Genomic DNA, 8,733 nt, shown 5'->3' with positions numbered 1-8,733 from the left:
TTATTATCCCCACAACAATCACCCTGTGAGATAAGTGGGGCTGAGAGAGCACTGAGAGAGCTGTGACTGATCAAAGGTCACTCAGCTGGCTTCAAGTGGAGGGGTGGGGAATCAGTCCCGGTTCTGCAGATTAGAGTCTGGCCACTCTTAACCACTACAGCAAACTGGCCATTTCTACCTCTCCCATAATTCTAGAACTCATAGTACCCAAAGGAATTGTTGTGAAATAGGTTCAGGACAGACAAAATATACCTTACTGTGGCATTTATTTCCAATGGAGGTTGTGATAGCCACAAGCATCAATAGGGAGTTTGACAGATTCAAGGAGGAGAGGTTGATAAAGGGCTACTAAGCATGATGACTAAAGTGAACCTCCTTATGCAGAGGCAGCAAACATTCAAATACCAGTGCTGGGAGGTGGCAGCAGGGGAGGGCCTTGGGCACTATGCCCTGTTTGTTTGGCCCTCCAGAGCAACTGGTTGGCTGCTGTGTGAAACATTATGCGATAATAGATAGACCACTGGTCCGATCCAGGCAGCTGTTCTTATGATCTGAAAGCTGTCAGTGTTGGCAAGAGATGCTGACAAAGAGCCCCTTCTTCCTAGTCCATATTTCAGGAATTTTCATATGAAGGGGAAAGTTCACCTTTGACCAGTCAGAAAGAGGCAGGGGCCATGCTAATCTTCTCTGTATCGTTCCAATTTTAGTATATGTGCTGCCGAAGTGACCAGTCAGAAAGAGAATGGGGATGTGCGGGATTTTGTAAATGTTATGTTTCCTCCCAAAAAGTGCAGACCAATGAACTATTACTTCAGGATCATATGGCTGTTTTAATTAGCATTTTTGGGGTTTTGTGCAGAACTAAAAGTGGGTGGAGTGTCTAGTTGGGAGCTTTAGAGGTGTCAGACCAGATGAAGCTTTACCATAGTTTCCATCCCAAGTGGTGCGTGCGTTAGAATTCACAGCTGCCAGCACCGGAAGGTTTCACCCTTGAATTGTTTTGATATTTGCCGTAGAGGTTGCTCTTGAAGAAGTCAACACGAAATCTGTGGAGTAGAGCCGGCCCCAGATTGGGCGTTGGGCGTTGAGAGTATTTTCCATCAACCTCATCCTCATGGCTTGTCACTCAGAGGAAGAATTAAGTCATTAAAAGACACAGAAGAAGAAATAACGACGGAAACGATGTTTGGACAATAGGTTAATCATACATGGGTGTTTCTTTAGAATTTGCTGAGACTAAGAATTGTCTGCTGCTGTTATTTGCTGTTTGGAATATATTTCCATTGAATATTCATGTTTATGATATATTGATGAATTTATGATATGTATTTGATATTCAGTCACTAAATTAATTCATTGCACTTGCACTTTATATATATGAAAAACTGCTATAAAAATTGTTTACAGTTAATTAAGGTGACGTTTACTTCCCGTGGGTGTTCCCATTTTTGTTCCTGATTACGTACGGGAGTAGCCATTTACCAAGGTTGTGCTTACTGAGGAGTGACAAGCAGTGAAACAGCAGGGGCAATGGCTGGAGTGATGGTGGTAGAAACATGGGTTAGAATCCAATTTAGAGTCTTCAGTTAGTGTGAGTGATGGTAACACACTTCTTGTGTAGAATTTTTGTAAGTGTTTGATGTCAGTAACAGCCATCCTATTCTCTGGGAACTTTTGGTTCTATCCATCCTTTATAAGTGTATTTTATATCCTTAGATAGCATGCTGTATGTTTGCTCATTAAACAAAAGAATGCCTCTGTGCATTTTAAATGTCATTTAGAACAGAGCAAGACCAGAGGGGAACATTAACTTTCTATAAGAATGCTAGTTCTGAACAAAAATGTTATATGTGTAAGGTGAGAAAATGCTGTTCCTTTATCATATAGAAAACCTTTATCCCAACTTTTTAGCTGAAATTAGAATCCTGCAAGTTTTGTTCTAAGAGAAAAGCCTGACTCCTCTGAATATTTGATGAATGAAAATAGGCCTTCCACATGGCTGAGTGGAATAGTGCTTTATGCAGAATATTAGACTCTCTCTAAATGAACCCAGCCCTTCCTTTCATGAGATAGAGAAAGGTACCATTATGCAGCACAGTGATAAAGTAGTTGAGGTAAAACAAAGTTTAAAAGAAGAGGAGGAAAATTTCATAGTTAAACATTTCAGCCTTGCAAAATGTATTTATATAGCTGCTGCAGTTAAGCAAATTCCTAACTGGGTTCAATGAATCACTGTTTTAAATAATTGAACACACATCATTTTCTAAAAAATATAAATCTTAGAATGCAATCAGTAAAGAATGCAGTATCCCATATTTTGGTCGAACAACTGGAAATGACACTGACTATTTCCCTGAGGATGGATTACTTCATAATTTGTGTTAAAAACAGATGTGTGTTGAAACAGCCTGGTAGTAGTTCATAGGGAAGATCAGCATTGTTTAAATAATTTCAGGAAAAGGCTTCTATTATTAATTTTAAAACCCTGGTGTTTTCACAGGATACCTTTGGTTTTAATGCCTCCCTTGCGCTCATTGTTGAATTAACATTTGCGTTCAGATCTTGTTCTGTAGGATAACATTCCTTAGGACAAGCAAGGTATTATCAAGTTAAACTCTTTTTACTTTGAACTATGCATGAATTATTCAAACTTTTCACATTAGCATCTATCCATATAACCTCACTTGTCATTCACAAAGGTTATGTTTTGCATTTCTGCCCCAGTGTATTGTCCCTAATATTATTGTCACATATAGCCTACCTACTTTACTTTTAAAAAAGAATCAGAAAGACGATGGGATATTCATTTCTGTCCTTCATTTTTGTAGAGATGGAATTTGTTTCTTTGCTAAGCTATTTCTAAATTACCAGTAATTTAAAAAATGGTACTTCATGACTGAAAAAACTACCTTTCATGTCCTGGTAACTTCATGTTTGAACTTTTACATTGTTCTGTCTGCAGAGCTGCTGTTGAAGACTATCTAGAAGCTTCAACAGAAAGCAACAGTTGAATTTTGCTATATGAATATGACATTACATTATTTCAGTTTATTTTCCGTCATTTTTTAAACTTCAGAGCTAAGGCCTTTGCATATATGCTGTATTTACCAGAAACAGTTCCTTTGTCCCCCTGAACTCTTCAGTGAATCCCAGTTTCTTGTTTGTTTCTGTGTCTGGATTCTTGGAGCATTTTTTGCAGTTCCTAAAATGGCAAGCCAGAATAGCTAGTAACATTTTAGCATGAGCAAGGATCTAGCATCAGATGATTCTGGGGAAGAACTTGGCAGCTAATTATGTCTGAAAAAAAATGCCTGATGCTATGGTGCAAATATAGGATAAGCAAATAATTACTGAACTCAGCACACTGTATTTCTATATAGATACTAAAGCTAAAATTAAATCTGAACTCATTTCCAATGAAATATTTATTATATAATGTTCTGTTCAACAATACATGCTGTAAAACATTTGTGCATTTACATATATAAATTATGGCTGCAGTTTGGCTAAGGGTCAGAATTTAAGTTGATGCTAAGTTATTAAAGATAACAAATCTACATGGTGACATTAATTACGGCAATCCAGTTATATCTTTATGATCTGAAAGCAAAATAAAAAGTTTTTAAAAAGGATATCAACAGGTTATATATGGGTACTGAATATGCTGCTAGTGTTTTCATTTGTACGGTGCCAGTGGCCTAGAGTAGAGATGGGCACGAAATGGGAAAAAAAGAAACAAGCGTTTTGTGTTTCATCACATTCTATGAATCACGAATCACAGACTTTCATGAAATTGTCCTGTTTTGCAAAATGATTTGTTATTTTCATGATTTGTCAGAAGCCAGGGCACTTCAATGGCCCCCTTCATACCCAGAGATGCCAAACTTGCAGGGAGACTTCAGCAGGTTCTCCTCCACCCACCCTCACCCAACAAGCCAGCAAGAACAAATGCTCTAAAAAAGAATATAAGCAAAGAAAATTAAAGAAAAAAAAGGGTAGGCCTCAGTCAAGCTAGGCCCCAGAGCCAGGCAATGCCCTGAAACTGGGGTTGGGTGGGGTGGAAGAAAGAAGGCACCCTCACCCAATGACCTTCCCAGCAAGGCCAAGAGCTGAAAATAAGAAAGAGGCTTTTCAGTCTCTTTTAAAGCAGCAGCAAATCCAGCCCAAAACTCCCAATCCCACTCTCTCACTCCAAATCCCAGCAACAGGTCCTCCCTCTCCCTCTGTCTACTGGAACTGAAAAGCAGGAGGCAGAGAGTTGTGCCTTATATAAGAAATGCTTACATAGAGCAGAACAGGAGGTCTCTGGCTGGCAGACAGACCTGCCTAACAGGGTTTGGAGGGATGAGATTGGTGTTCCCATGGCTACAGAAGGCCCATCTCCTCAGTTGCCTAGGGGATTAACCTCCCTGGCTCCTTGCGGTATAGGGCAGAATGGAAGCTCTCCAGTTGGCAGGGAGAGCTGTCTATCAAGGTTATGTGGGCTAAGATTGGGATTTCCAATGGCAAAAAAATGTCTGCAGACATTCCAGGCCTATGCTGCCTAGGGAATCAATGGATTGGCGTCAGCATGTCTGGCATCATGAATTATTCACGAATCGAACAAATTAGCTCTCAAAGTCATGAATTTCATGAAAACTGTGGCCCCATGAAACACATTTTGCAAAACATGAATTGGCCCAATTCGTCATGAAGTTTGATTCATATTTCGATTCGTGCCCATATCTAGCCTAGAGCTAGAATTCATAGTAAGTAGACTCTGGGACCTTTTTCTCCTTTCAAGATGAACTGTGCTACCTAGAAGCACCAATTAGGCAGCACTGCAAGATTCAACCTGTAGTCAAGTGATATAGGACATATGTTTACCATGTGCTTGGTTCCAGTGGGTGACCCCCTGCCACTGCACCACATTCCTAACACTGAATGTGTTTGGGTTTGAGAAAAAACTGTGTTTGGGGTTTGGGGGGTGAGAGAAAAAAGGGAGGCAGAATAGCCTTTAACCCAGAAGCAATGTAACTTTTGGGTTTTTAACACTGAGATTTGGGGGCGGTCCTAGATTGTCACCCAAAAGTGGTCACTTCTGGATCACTCTCAACTCTTCCCACCCCATGTCCCAGTAATGTGTGTGAGCACTGAAGGCAGAGGCCTGGCACCCCTTCTATGAAGCAAATGTAATTCCACTTGGCCCTATACAGCCTCTCTGAGGCCTACTCTTCTGTCTGAACAATTGGCTTCTAGAGATAAGACTCCTCCTTGTTACCTATCTGCATAGTCAGACCACTAGCCTTCCCTATAGTACATTTCCTGACACTGACCCATCTATTGGCTAGCTGTCACCTCCATAATTTCACCATTTGCCTGTCTTGGAGTGTGCTGTTTGCTTCTGGCCTCCACCTGGTTGGTAGCTTGCCCTTCCTGATCCTGGGTATCTGATCCTGTAATTCCACTTGACATAGCAACAGATACTGAGAGCCACAACAGGGAGACAGGTACGGAACTTTTTAATGTTTCTGTAGCATCCATTTCTGATATTCTTTGGGTTGAATGGCCAGGAAAAATATGCAACCAAATAGTTATGTGTTGTATATTTTCTAGCACAGAAGGGCAATATCACAGGCAGGTGATGGTTCCTTCTCTCAATGGCATTTATTAAGCCTACACCAGGGCAGATAAAAATCAATGATTTTTTTTAAAAAAATCAAAAAAATCGGATTTTTTAAATTTAAATCGGATTTTTTTTATTTAAATTGGATTTTTTTTATTTAAATCGGATTTTTTAAAATAAAATGCTTTTTGAGGAAACTATATTACCATCCAAAGGTTATTCCAACATGAAATAAAGATTAGTTTTTAATTATGTAGAATAAGGCTGTATATGTTTAATTTTTTTGGTAAATAAATTCCATTAATCCATTCACAATGTCATGCTCTTCCAGAGGTTTTTGTAAGATTATTGGGCAGTTTCTCTGCCTACAAGATATTATCACAGATGCTTGGTTTTGCAGTTCTCAAAACTGAATTTGTGTCAGCTCAGCAGAGATCACATGCCTATTCTTCACAGCAAAAATGTTATAACATGAACAGAGTTGAGAAAAAGACCTTAATCCTATTGTTCTACAAACCTATGAAGACAGAATCAACCCCTCCAGTGCTAAGTTTCAAGAAGTTCAGTGAATAGAAACAATATTTTTCTGATTGTTTGGAGTGGAATAGATCTGCACAAGAAGAAACTAAGTGTGAGGAGGGAGGGGCAAGCAGTACAAAATGAAAGTGAAACTTTTTGAGCACAATACTGCACAAGTCTTTGGATCTTTTGTGCATATGACCTGAGGTTTATCACATTCTTTCCTTGGAGGAAAAAACCTATAATGGCAGCAGGCCGTAAAAGAGACCCAGTTTGGGAATACTTTAATGAAGTTCCTTTACCTATCGGTAGGGCAGGCATTTACTTGCATATTAAAGTTATACCAGCAAGAATTAGTCTTTATGTAGAAAACTATGATTTAAATCAAGCCTTAATGACTAGTGATTTAAATCGTGATTTAAATCAGTTTGATTTAAATCAAATCCACCCTGGCCTACACCTTTCAAGAATTTTTTTTGAACAGTCATCAGCAGTGGCATCTAGTGGGTAAAATTAATTGCGCACTGCCAATATTTACAGCTTGGTTTCCCTTTTGTTCAGGAGCAGTGCTTTTGATTAATATCATGTTTAATCCAAAATTCAGAGATAAAGATATCTTCTTCTGTCTTCATTTTAACAACATCACGTTCTATCAACAATAAATCCTTATATGTTATCCAATCTTCCCCTTGATAATCTGTATGTGGTTTTATCATTTCTGCCGGAACAATCCACAAAGGTCTTTTCTCCTCAATATATTTTTTATATTTTTGCCAGACTGAAAAAATATTTCTCCTTACATAATGGTGTTGAAACATACCATCCATTTTGTATTTATCATAACATAAATATGCATGCCAACCAAATAAATTATTGTGACCCTCCAAAGTTAACAGCTTGTAGTTAGATAAATTTACCCAATCTCTTAACCATGTTAAACATATCGCTTCATGATATAATCTCAAATTTGGTAGTTGTAATCCACCCCTTTCTTTTGCATCACATAACACTTTCATCTTAACTCTTGGCTTTTTCCCTGCCCGCACAAAATCCAATAATTTCCTTTGCCATTTGTCAAATTGCTTTTTGTCTTTTACAATTGGGATAGTTTGTAACAAAAACATTGGTATACATTCATTTTTATAACTGATATACGCCCCAACAGTGACAAATTCAGTTTATTCCATTTTAACATATCTTTTTCTAGTTGCAACCACAATTTTTCATAGTTATTCTATGTTTTTCATTGTTAATGCTATTCCTAAGTATTTTGTTTTTTGAACCACTTCACACTCTGTAAGGTTCATTAGCTCCACCTGCTTCTTTTTCGTCATATTTTTACAGAGCAGTTTAGATTTTGCTTTGTTAATATAAAAACCCGCCAGATCTCCAAATTCTTTAATCTTATTTAATAATAATGGTAACGTCTGGACCGGATCTTCAATAATAAACATCACATGGTCTGCAAATGCTCTGAATTTGTAAGAGAAACCTTTAAGCCTTATACCTTTAATACTATGATCTTCTCTAATCTGTCTTAACAATATTTCCAAAACCATAACAAATAACAAAGGTGAAAGTGGACATCCTTGTCTCGTACCTTTTCTTACCTAAAAATTTTCTGCTAAATCGTTATTTATACACAATGTCGCTTGTTGGTCCTTATAAATTGCTTTTATGGCTTCTATAAATACTCGCCCTAATTCCATCTTTTCCATTGTTAAAAACATAAAATCCCAATTTAAGTTGTCAAAAGCCTTCTCTGCACCCGCAAACAAAAAGCCCACCTCTTCAGGGTGTTTATCGTAATATTCTATGGCATCCATAACAACTTTCAGATTGTCTCTTATTTGTCTATTAGGTAAAAACACTGCTTGTTCTTCCCCAACAAAGTCCATTAAAAATATCTTTAGTCTTTCTGCTATAATTCTCGCAAAAATCTTATAATCGTTGTTTAAAAGAGATATAGGCCTATAGCTTTTAACATCTGTTAAATCGTGTCTCCTTTGGAATCAATGAGATATTTGAGATTCTTGGCGTGGCTCCTAATCAATCAAATATAAAAATACAATGCATTATAAAAATCACTGCAAAATCACAATAGCATTAAAAAAGCAAATTGAAAGTGTCTGAAGCCTACAGTCTTGAACGTGTAGATTTCATGTTGGTACAGGTTTTCATGGAGCCTTGGCAGCTAATTAGCAGTGTCGATTTTTGATAACAGCCTTGCCTAAATAAGAGAAACTTGGAGAAATACATATTCTTTTCATTTACCCTACCTCCACCTTTCTCCCCTCTCTCTATTTTGTTTCTTGTTACAAATTATAGATTGAAAGCTCCTCAGATCAACAATCTGACTTTCTGTACCCAATGGTAAGTAAATAATATATTTTGAATGAGTATTTAGAATTTTCTTTGCTGCCAGAAGCAGTATCTGAAACAATAAACAACAACAATAAAACTATCACAGTAAGTAAATTAATTTTTTTCTAAAATGATAAAAGCTAGGAATACAATTTTAAAAACTCCCCAGGGGTATTATAAGCTCCAGCGATTATAATATACTAGTATATTGACTGGTGGTGAGTACACCCCTGGCCACGCTGATG

At 37.7% G+C, this 8,733-nt stretch overlaps 1 non-coding gene across 1 annotated transcript; it reads right to left on the bottom strand.

Moving 5' to 3' along the window:
• Positions 1–625: 625 nt before the first annotated feature.
• Positions 626–728, bottom strand: LOC129329488 (U6 spliceosomal RNA). The gene has a single exon (XR_008596980.1). It is a non-coding gene; the product is annotated as a U6 spliceosomal RNA (small nuclear RNA).
• Positions 729–8,733: the final 8,005 nt, after the last annotated feature.

Source organism: Eublepharis macularius, chromosome 4 (assembly GCF_028583425.1).
Source record: "Eublepharis macularius isolate TG4126 chromosome 4, MPM_Emac_v1.0, whole genome shotgun sequence".
In the NCBI taxonomy this organism is placed as follows: domain Eukaryota; kingdom Metazoa; phylum Chordata; class Lepidosauria; order Squamata; family Eublepharidae; genus Eublepharis; species Eublepharis macularius.
The sequence above is the reverse complement of the archived record's forward strand: the minus strand, read 5'-3'. Positions and strand labels throughout refer to the sequence as shown.